This window comes from Procambarus clarkii, chromosome 26, assembly GCF_040958095.1.
Source record: "Procambarus clarkii isolate CNS0578487 chromosome 26, FALCON_Pclarkii_2.0, whole genome shotgun sequence".
Lineage (NCBI taxonomy): Eukaryota > Metazoa > Arthropoda > Malacostraca > Decapoda > Cambaridae > Procambarus > Procambarus clarkii.
Window position 1 is genome coordinate 43,414,366 of NC_091175.1, and position 12,139 is coordinate 43,426,504.

The window sequence follows — 12,139 nt, forward strand, 5'->3', positions numbered from 1 at the left end:
AGAACCACACCTGGTGTCTTGTTACTAACGCTTCGATTAATAAACCCCAGTGTCCTATTTGCCTTATTATGAACATTTATGCATTGATCCTTTTGTTTTAAATTCTTACTAATCAAAACTCCCAGATCCCTTTCGCAATCTCAACACCATCTAGATCGTATCTTGTAACTCTATCATCATTACCTAACCTCAGAACTTTACATTTATCAGCATTAAACTGCATCTGCCAATCCTTTGACCATTTCAAAACCCTATTTAGATAAACTTGAAGAGATAGTGAGTCCTCGTCCGAATAAATATCCCTACCGATTTTTGTATCATCGGCAAATTTGCAAATGTTGCTACTCAAACCTGAATCTAAATCATTTATATATATTATAAATGCACAACTAGCCTAAACATGCAAGAGAGATTATACAACCTTAGAACACTCCCACCAGGAGATTCGAACCCTAACCAGCACAGAAGCCTGAAGTCGTGGAGTGGCCTACGCGGCGGAGCTGATTGGATCCTGCCAGCTACAGGCAGGATTTGTGGTTGAAGGTCTCCACGACGGTGCACCCAGTGGGACTGTGATTGGGCTGGCCTGTGGCCAGGGTAGATAAATCCTAGAGAATCAAAGGATTCATCATGAGGCCACGAGAAGAGAACCAGGGCTACTCATCTTGAGCACCGTAGAGCATCCTGTGTCTTCGGAGGAAGACAAGTTATTGTATATAAGTGTAGTTACAGCCCCAGCGAGTGACTGTGAGATATTTATGGTGGTGGTTAATATATATATTTAAATTAGTGTATTTGTATCCCTTCCCCTTTAATTTCACTTGCGTTACGGAACACACCCCTTGAAAGCCACTACTAACTTGGGGCCGGATACCCAAACTCCAATAACATCAGAGAAGAACCCCAGTTGCGACCCAATAGGGCCGTAACAAGATCGAATACTAATGATCCAAAGTGGATAACAAAGGATCTGAAGAACCTTATAAGTAAAAAGATAATGTGGTACAAAAGGATTAGGAATGGGGAAGTCAGTTTAGAACAGGAATTCATACAACTGGTTAGAAATACTAAAAGAGAGATAAGGAAAGCAAAAAGAAACTATGAAGTTCGCATAGCAGAGCAAGCATAGACAAATCCTAAAGGATTTTTCCAGGTATACCGGACATAGATTAGGGAAAGGATAGGTCCATTAAAAACTGACACAGATCAAATAACAGATAATGATGAAGAGATGTAATTTTAGTAATTTTAAAAAATATTTTATATCTGTATTTACTAAAGAGGAACTATGCCTTCAGCCGAACAAGTCTATGTGGGTGGGGACGAGGACAGGTTGACTAGTTTAGCATTTGCCAGGGAGGATGTAATTAAAGAAATAGTTAAACTCAAACCAAACAAATCCCCAGGGCCGGATGAAGTGTTTGCCAGGGTGCTTAAAGAATGCAAAGAGGAGCTTTCCGATCCACTGTCTACCATATTTAATAAATCAATAGAGTTAGGCAAAGTGCTAGAGTTATGGAAAGTTGCTAATGTGATACCAATTTTTAAGAAAGGAGATCACTTGCGTCTAACTATCGACCAATTAGCCTAGCGTCTAACGTGGGAAAGTTACTTGAATCGATAATTGCAAATAAAATTCGTCTTCATCTTGAAAAACACAAATTAATAAATGAGTCGCAATATGGTTTTACAAATGGCCGTTTAACAAATTTGCTATCTTTTTAAGAACATAAGAACAAAGGTAACTGCAGAAGGCCTATTGGCCCATACGAGGCAGCTCCTATTTATAACCACCCAATCTCACTCATATACATGTCCAACCCATGCTTGAAACAATCGAGGGACCCCACCTCCACCACGTTACGCGGCAACTGGTTTCACAAATCAACAACCCTGTTACTGAACCAGTATTTACCCAAGTCTTTCCTAAATCTAAACTTATCCAATTTATACCCATTGTTTCCTGTTCTGTCTTGTGTTGATACTTTTAATACCCTAATAATATCCCCTTTGTTATGTCCATTCATCCACTTGTAAACCTCTATCATGTCACCCCTAACTCTTCGCCTTTCCAGTGAATGCAAATTAAGCTTTGTTAATCTTTCTTCATATGAAAGATTTCTAATTTGGGGAATTAACTTAGTCATCCTACGCTGGACACGTTCAAGTGAATTTATATCCATTCTATAGTACAGCGACCAAAACTGAACTGCATAATCTAAATGGGGCCTAACCAGAGCTAGATATAGCTGAAGAACCACACCAGGTGTCTTAAGAACATAAGAACATAAGAACAAAGGTAACTGCAGAAGGCCTATTGGCCCATACGATGCAGCTCCTATTCTATAACCACCCAATCCCACTCATATACTTGTCCAACCCGTGCTTGAAACAATCGAGGGACCCCACCTCCACAATGTTACGCGGCAATTGGTTCCACAAATCAACAACCCTGTTACTGAACCAGTATTTACCCAAGTCTTTCCTAAATCTAAACTTATCCAATTTATATCCATTGTTTCGTGTTCTGTCCTGTGTTGATACTTTTAATACCCTATTAATATCCCCCCCGGTTATGTCCATTCATCCACTTGTAAACCTCTATCATGTCACCCCTAACTCTTCGCCTTTCCAGTGAATGCAACTTAAGCTTTGTTAATCTTTTTTCATATGAAAGATTTCTAATTTGGGGAATTAACTTAGTCATCCTACGCTGGACACGTTCAAGTGAATTTATATCCATTCTATAATATGGCGACCAAAACTGAACTGCATAATCTAAATGGGGCCTAACTAGAGCAAGATATAGCTTGAGAACCACACCAGGTGTCTTGTTACTAACGCTGCGATTAATAAATCCAAGTGTCCGATTTGCCTTATTACGAACATTTATGCATTGATCCTTTTGTTTTAAATTCTTACTAATCATAACTCCCAGATCCCTTTCGCAATCTGACTTCGCAATCACAACACCATCTAGCTCGTATCTTGTAACTCTATCATCATTACCTAACCTCAGAACTTTACATTTATCAGCATTAAACTGCATCTGCCAATCCTTTGACCATTTCAAAACCCTATCTAGATCAACTTGAAGTGATAGTGAGTCCTCCTCCGAATTAATTTCCCTACCGATTTTCGTATCATCGGCAAATTTGCAAATGTTGCTACTCAAACCTGAATCTAAATCATTTATATATATTATAAACAACAGAGGTCCCAGGACAGAGCCTTGAGGCACTCCACTTACAACATTTTCCCACTCTGACTTGATTCCATTTATACTAACTCTCTGTTTCCTTTGGTATAGCCATGCCCTAATCCAGCTTAATATAGCACCCCCAATACCATGAGACTCTATTTTTTTAATCAGTCTTTCATGTGGCACTGTATCAAAAGCTTTGCTAAAGTCAAGGTATACAACATCGCAATCCTTACCACTATCAACTGCCTCAACAATGCTAGAATAAAAAGATAACAAATTTGTTAAACATGAACGGCCATTTATAAAACCATGTTGCGACTCAATTATTAATTTATGTTTTTCAAGATGAAGACGAATTTTATTTGCTATTATAGATTCGAGTAACTTTCCCACAATAGACGTTAGGCTAATTGGTCGATAGTTAGACGCAAGTGATCTATCTCCTTTCTTAAAAACTGGTATCACATTAGCAACTTTCCAAAACTCTGGCACTCTGCCTGACTCTATTGATTTATTAAATATGGTTGACAGTGGGTCACAAAGCTCCTCTTTGCATTCTTTAAGCACCCTAGCAAACACTTCATCCGGCCCTGGGGATTTGTTTGGTTTGAGTTTTACTATTTGTTTAAGAACATCATCCCTGGTAACTGCTAAACTCGTCAACCTGTCCTCGTCCCCACCCACATAGACTTGTTCGGCTGAAGGCATATTGTTAAGTTCCTCTTTAGTAAATACAGATACAAAATATTTATTAAAAATACTACTCATCTCTTCATCACTATCTGTTATTTGACCTGTCTCAGTTTTTAATGGACCTATCCTTTCCCTAGTCTTAGTACGATATAACTGAAAAAACCCTTTAGGATTTGTCTTTGCTTGCCCTGCTATGCGAACTTCATAGTTTCTTTTTGCTTTCCTTATCTCTTTTTTAACATTTCTAACCAGTTGTACGAATTCCTGTTCTAAAGTGACCTCCCCATTTTTAATCCTTTTGTACCAAGCTCTCTTTTTACCTATAAGGTTCTTCAAATTCTTTGTTATCCACTTTGGGTCATTAGTATACGATCTATTCAATTTGTATGGTATACTACGTTCCTGTGCTTTGTTTAGAATATTCTTAAATAAGTTATATATTGAATCCACATCGAAATCCCCATTAAGTCACCTATCGCTGGGTTCATGTCTCGCTCCAAGACCGGCCCACACCCCATACCCAAGCCTTTCCAATCAATTTGACCCAAAAAATTTCTTAGGCTATTAAAATCAGCTTTTCGAAAATCTGGCACTTTAACAGAATTTTCTCCTACTGGTCTATTCCATTCTATGCTAAATCTGATTTCTTTGTGATCACTGCTCCCTAGCTCACTCCCTATTTCGATGTCATTAATTTGCGTTTCCCTGTTAGTTAACACTAAATCTAAAATATTATTTTCCCGTGTTGGTTCCTTAATGTGTTGCGTAAGAACACATTAAGGAACCCTCACTCGATTTTTGATTCCCTCTTGTTACTAACGCTTCGATTAATAAACCCCAGTGTCCTATTTGCCTTATTACGAACATTTATGCATTGATCCTTTTGTTTTAAATTCTTACTAATCAAAACTCCCAGATCCCTTTCGCAATCTCAACACCATCTAGATCGTATCTTGTAACTCTATCATCATTACCTAACCTCAGAACTTTACATTTATCAGCATTAAACTGCATCTGCCAATCCTTTGACCATTTCAAAACCCTATTTAGATCAACTTGAAGAGATAGTGAGTCCTCGTCCGAATAAATATCCCTACCGATTTTTGTATCATCGGCAAATTTGCAAATGTTGCTACTCAAACCTGAATCTAAATCATTTATATATATTATAAATGCACAACTAGCCTAAACATGCAAGAGAGATTATACAACCTTAGAACACTCCCACCAGGAGATTCGAACCCTAACCAGCACAGAAGCCTGAAGTCGTGGAGTGGCCTACGCGGCGGAGCTGATTGGATCCTGCCAGCTACAGGCAGGATTTGTGGTTGAAGGTCTCCACGACGGTGCACCCAGTGGGACTGTGATTGGGCTGGCCTGTGGCCAGGGTAGATAAATCCTAGAGAATCAAAGGATTCATCATGAGGCCACGAGAAGAGAACCAGGGCTACTCATCTTGAGCACCGTAGAGCATCCTGTGTCTTCGGAGGAAGACAAGTTATTGTATATAAGTGTAGTTACAGCCCCAGCGAGTGACTGTGAGATATTTATGGTGGTGGTTAATATATATATTTAAATTAGTGTATTTGTATCCCTTCCCCTTTAATTTCACTTGCGTTACGGAACACACCCCTTGCAAGCCACTACTAACTTGGGGCCGGATACCCAAACTCCAATAACATCAGAGAAGAACCCCAGTTGCGACCCAATAGGGCCGTAACAAGATCGAATACTAATGATCCAAAGTGGATAACAAAGGATCTGAAGAACCTTATAGGTAAAAAGATAGCGTGGTACAAAAGGATTAGGATTGGGAAAGTCAGTTTAGAACAGGAATTCTTACAACTGGTTAGAAATACTAAAAAAGAGATAAGGAAAGCAAAAGAAACTATGAAGTTCGCATAGCAGAGCAAGCAAAGACAAATCCTAAAGGATTTTTCCAGTTATACCGGACATAGATTAGGGAAAGGATAGGTCCATAAAAACTGAGACAGATCAATTAACAGATAATGATGAAGAGATGAGTAGTATTTTTAAAAAATATTTTATATCTGTATTTACTAAAGAGGAACTTAACAATATGCCTTCAGCCGAACAAGTCTATGTGGGTGGGGACGAGGACAGGTTGACTAGTTTAGCAGTTGCCAGGGAGGATGTAATTAAACAAATAGTTAAACTCAAACCAAACAAATCCCCAGGGCCGGATGAAGTGTTTGCCAGGGTGCTTAAAGAATGCAAATAGGAGCTTTCCGAGCCACTGTCTATTATATTTAATAAATCAATAGAGTTAGGCAAAGTGCCAGAGTTACGGAAAGTTGCTAATGTGATACCAATTTTTAAGAAAGGAGATTACTTGCGTCTAACTATCGACCAATTAGCCTAGCGTATAGTGTGGGAAAGTTACTTGAATCGATAATTGCAAATAAAATTCATCTTCATCTTGAAAAACACAAATTAATAAATGAGTCGCAACATGGTTTTACAAATGGCCGTTCATGTTTAACAAATTTGCTATCTTTTTAAGAACATAAGAACAAAGGTAACTGCAGAAGGCCTATTGGCCCATACGAGGCAGCTCCTATTTATAACCACCCAATCTCACTCATATACATGTCCAACCCAAGCTTGAAACAATCGAGGTACCTCAACTCCACCACGTTACGCGGCAACTGGTTTCACAAATCAACAACCCTGTTACTGAACCAGTATTTACCCAAGTCTTTCCTAAATCTAAACTTATCCAATTTATGCCCATTGTTTCCTGTTCTGTCTTGTGTTGATACTTTTAATACTCTAATAATATCCCCTTTGTTATGTCCATTCATCCACTTGTAAACCTCTATCATGTCACCCCTAACTCTTCGCCTTTCCAGTGAATGCAAATTAAGCTTTGTTAATCTTTCTTCATATGAAAGATTTCTAATTTGGGGAATTAACTTAGTCATCCTACGCTGGACACGTTCAAGTGAATTTATATCCATTCTATAGTACAGCGACCAAAACTGAACTGCATAATCTAAATGGGGCCTAACCAGAGCTAGATATAGCTGAAGAACCACACCAGGTGTCTTGTTACTAACGCTTCGATTAATAAACCCCCGTGTCCTATTTGCCTTATTACGAACATTTATGCATTGATCCTTTTGTTTTAAATTCTTACTAATCAAAACTCCCAGATCCCTTTCGCAATCTCAACACCATCTAGATCGTATCTTGTAACTCTATCATCATTACCTAACCTCAGAACTTTACATTTATCAGCATTAAACTGCATCTGCCAATCCTTTGACCATTTCAAAACCCTATTTAGATCAACTTGAAGAGATAGTGAGTCCTCGTCCGAATAAATATCCCTACCGATTTTTGTATCATCGGCAAATTTGCAAATGTTGCTACTCAAACCTGAATCTAAATCATTTATATATATTATAAATGCACAACTAGCCTAAACATGCAAGAGAGATTATACAACCTTAGAACACTCCCACCAGGAGATTCGAATCCTAACCAGCACAGAAGCCTGAAGTCGTGGAGTGGCCTACGCGGCGGAGCTGATTGGATCCTGCCAGCTACAGGCAGGATTTGTGGTTGAAGGTCTCCACGACGGTGCACCCAGTGGGACTGTGATTGGGCTGGCCTGTGGCCAGGGTAGATAAATCCTAGAGAATCAAAGGATTCATCATGAGGCCACGAGAAGAGAACCAGGGCTACTCATCTTGAGCACCGTAGAGCATCCTGTGTCTTCGGAGGAAGACAAGTTATTGTATATAAGTGTAGTTACAGCCCCAGCGAGTGACTGTGAGATATTTATGGTGGTGGTTAATATATATATTTAAATTAGTGTATTTGTATCCCTTCCCCTTTAATTTCACTTGCGTTACGGAACACACCCCTTGAAAGCCACTACTAACTTGGGGCCGGATACCCAAACTCCAATAACATCAGAGAAGAACCCCAGTTGCGACCCAATAGGGCCGTAACAAGATCGAATACTAATGATCCAAAGTGGATAACAAAGGATCTGAAGAACCTTATAGGTAAAAAGATTGCGTGGTACAAAAGGATTAGGATTGGGAAAGTCAGTTTAGAACAGGAATTCTTACAACTGGTTAGAAATACTAAAAAAGAGATAAGGAAAGCAAAAGAAACTATGAAGTTCGCATAGCAGAGCAAGCAAAGACAAATCCTAAAGGATTTTTCCAGTTATACCGGACATAGATTAGGGAAAGGATAGGTCCATAAAAACTGAGACAGATCAAATAACAGATAATGATGAAGAGATGAGTAGTATTTTTAAAAAATATTTTATATCTGTATTTACTAAAGAGGAACTTAACAATATGCCTTCAGCCGAACAAGTCTATGTGGGTGGGGACGAGGACAGGTTGACTAGTTTAGCAGTTGCCAGGGAGGATGTAATTAAACAAATAGTTAAACTCAAACCAAACAAATCCCCAGGGCCGGATGAAGTGTTTGCCAGGGTGCTTAAAGAATGCAAATAGGAGCTTTCCGAGCCACTGTCTATTATATTTAATAAATCAATAGAGTTAGGCAAAGTGCCAGAGTTACGGAAAGTTGCTAATGTGATACCAATTTTTAAGAAAGGAGATTACTTGCGTCTAACTATCGACCAATTAGCCTAGCGTATAGTGTGGGAAAGTTACTTGAATCGATAATTGCAAATAAAATTCATCTTCATCTTGAAAAACACAAATTAATAAATGAGTCGCAACATGGTTTTACAAATGGCCGTTCATGTTTAACAAATTTGCTATCTTTTTAAGAACATAAGAACAAAGGTAACTGCAGAAGGCCTATTGGCCCATACGAGGCAGCTCCTATTTATAACCACCCAATCTCACTCATATACATGTCCAACCCAAGCTTGAAACAATCGAGGTACCTCAACTCCACCACGTTACGCGGCAACTGGTTTCACAAATCAACAACCCTGTTACTGAACCAGTATTTACCCAAGTCTTTCCTAAATCTAAACTTAGCCCATTGTTTCCTGTTCTGTCTTGTGTTGATACTTTTAATACCCTAATAATATCCCCTTTGTTATGTCCATTCATCCACTTGTAAACCTCTATCATGTCACCCCTAACTCTTCGCCTTTCCAGTGAATGCAAATTAAGCTTTGTTAATCTTTCTTCATATGAAAGATTTCTAATTTGGGGAATTAACTTAGTCATCCTACGCTGGACACGTTCAAGTGAATTTATATCCATTCTATAGTACAGCGACCAAAACTGAACTGCATAATCTAAATGGGGCCTAACCAGAGCTAGATATAGCTGAAGAACCACACCAGGTGTCTTGTTACTAACGCTTCGATTAATAAACCCCAGTGTCCTATTTGCCTTATTACGAACATTTATGCATTGATCCTTTTGTTTTAAATTCTTACTAATCAAAACTCCCAGATCCCTTTCGCAATCTCAACACCATCTAGATCGTATCTTGTAACTCTATCATCATTACCTAACCTCAGAACTTTACATTTATCAGCATTAAACTGCATCTGCCAATCCTTTGACCATTTCAAAACCCTATTTAGATCAACTTGAAGAGATAGTGAGTCCTCGTCCGAATAAATATCCCTACCGATTTTTGTATCATCGGCAAATTTGCAAATGTTGCTACTCAAACCTGAATCTAAATCATTTATATATATTATAAATGCACAACTAGCCTAAACATGCAAGAGAGATTATACAACCTTAGAACACTCCCACCAGGAGATTCGAACCCTAACCAGCACAGAAGCCTGAAGTCGTGGGGTGGCCTACGCGGCGGAGCTGATTGGATCCTGCCAGCTACAGGCAGAATTTGTGGTTGAAGGTCTCCACGACGGTGCACCCAGTGGGACTGTGATTGGGCTGGCCTGTGGCCAGGGTAGATAAATCCTAGAGAATCAAAGGATTCATCATGAGGCCACGAGAAGAGAACCAGGGCTACTCATCTTGAGCACCGTAGAGCATCCTGTGTCTTCGGAGGAAGACAAGTTATTGTATATAAGTGTAGTTACAGCCCCAGCGAGTGACTGTGAGATATTTATGGTGGTGGTTAATATATATATTTAAATTAGTGTATTTGTATCCCTTCCCCTTTAATTTCACTTGCGTTACGGAACACACCCCTTGAAAGCCACTACTAACTTGGGGCCGGATACCCAAACTCCAATAACATCAGAGAAGAACCCCAGTTGCGACCCAATAGGGCCGTAACAAGATCGAATACTAATGATCCAAAGTGGATAACAAAGGATCTGAAGAACCTTATAGGTAAAAAGATAGCATGGTACAAAAGGATTAGGATTGGGAAAGTCAGTTTAGAACAGGAATTCTTACAACTGGTTAGAAATACTAAAAAAGAGATAAGGAAAGCAAAAGAAACTATGAAGTTCGCATGGCAGAGCAAGCAAAGACAAATCCTAAAGGATTTTTCCAGTTATACCGGACATAGATTAGGGAAAGGATAGGTCCATAAAAACTGAGACAGATCAAATAACAGATAATGATGAAGAGATGAGTAGTATTTTTAAAAAATATTTTATATCTGTATTTACTAAAGAGGAACTTAACAATATGCCTTCAGCCGAACAAGTCTATGTGGGTGGGGACGAGGACAGGTTGACTAGTTTAGCAGTTGCCAGGGAGGATGTAATTAAACAAATAGTTAAACTCAAACCAAACAAATCCCCAGGGCCGGATGAAGTGTTTGCCAGGGTGCTTAAAGAATGCAAATAGGAGCTTTCCGAGCCACTGTCTATTATATTTAATAAATCAATAGAGTTAGGCAAAGTGCCAGAGTTACGGAAAGTTGCTAATGTGATACCAATTTTTAAGAAAGGAGATTACTTGCGTCTAACTATCGACCAATTAGCCTAGCGTATAGTGTGGGAAAGTTACTTGAATCGATAATTGCAAATAAAATTCATCTTCATCTTGAAAAACACAAATTAATAAATGAGTCGCAACATGGTTTTACAAATGGCCGTTCATGTTTAACAAATTTGCTATCTTTTTAAGAACATAAGAACAAAGGTAACTGCAGAAGGCCTATTGGCCCATACGAGGCAGCTCCTATTTATAACCACCCAATCTCACTCATATACATGTCCAACCCAAGCTTGAAACAATCGAGGTACCTCAACTCCACCACGTTACGCGGCAACTGGATTCACAAATCAACAACCCTGTTACTGAACCAGTATTTACCCAAGTCTTTCCTAAATCTAAACTTATCCAATTTATGCCCATTGTTTCCTGTTCTGTCTTGTGTTGATACTTTTAATACCCTAATAATATCCCCTTTGTTATGTCCATTCATCCACTTGTAAACCTATATCATGTCACCCCTAACTCTTCGCCTTTCCAGTGAATGCAAATTAAGCTTTGTTAATCTTTCTTCATATGAAAGATTTCTAATTTGGGGAATTAACTTAGTCATCCTACGCTGGACACGTTCAAGTGAATTTATATCCATTCTATAGTACAGCGACCAAAACTGAACTGCATAATCTAAATGGGGCCTAACCAGAGCTAGATATAGCTGAAGAACCACACCAGGTGTCTTGTTACTAACGCTTCGATTAATAAACCCGTGTCCTATTTGCCTTATTACGAACATTTATGCATTGATCCTTTTGTTTTAAATTCTTACTAATCAAAACTCCCAGATCCCTTTCGCAATCTCAACACCATCTAGATCGTATCTTGTAACTCTATCATCATTACCTAACCTCAGAACTTTACATTTATCAGCATTAAACTGCATCTGCCAATCCTTTGACCATTTCAAAACCCTATTTAGATCAACTTGAAGAGATAGTGAGTCCTCGTCCGAATAAATATCCCTACCGATTTTTGTATCATCGGCAAATTTGCAAATGTTGCTACTCAAACCTGAATCTAAATCATTTATATATATTATAAATGCACAACTAGCCTAAACATGCAAGAGAGATTATACAACCTTAGAACACTCCCACCAGGAGATTCGAACCCTAACCAGCACAGAAGCCTGAAGTCGTGGAGTGGCCTACGCGGCGGAGCTGATTGGATCCTGCCAGCTACAGGCAGGATTTGTGGTTGAAGGTCTCCACGACGGTGCACCCAGTGGGACTGTGATTGGGCTGGCCTGTGGCCAGGGTAGATAAATCCTAGAGAATCAAAGGATTCATCATGAGGCCACGAGAAGAGAACCAGGGCTACTCATCTTGAGCACCGTAGAGCA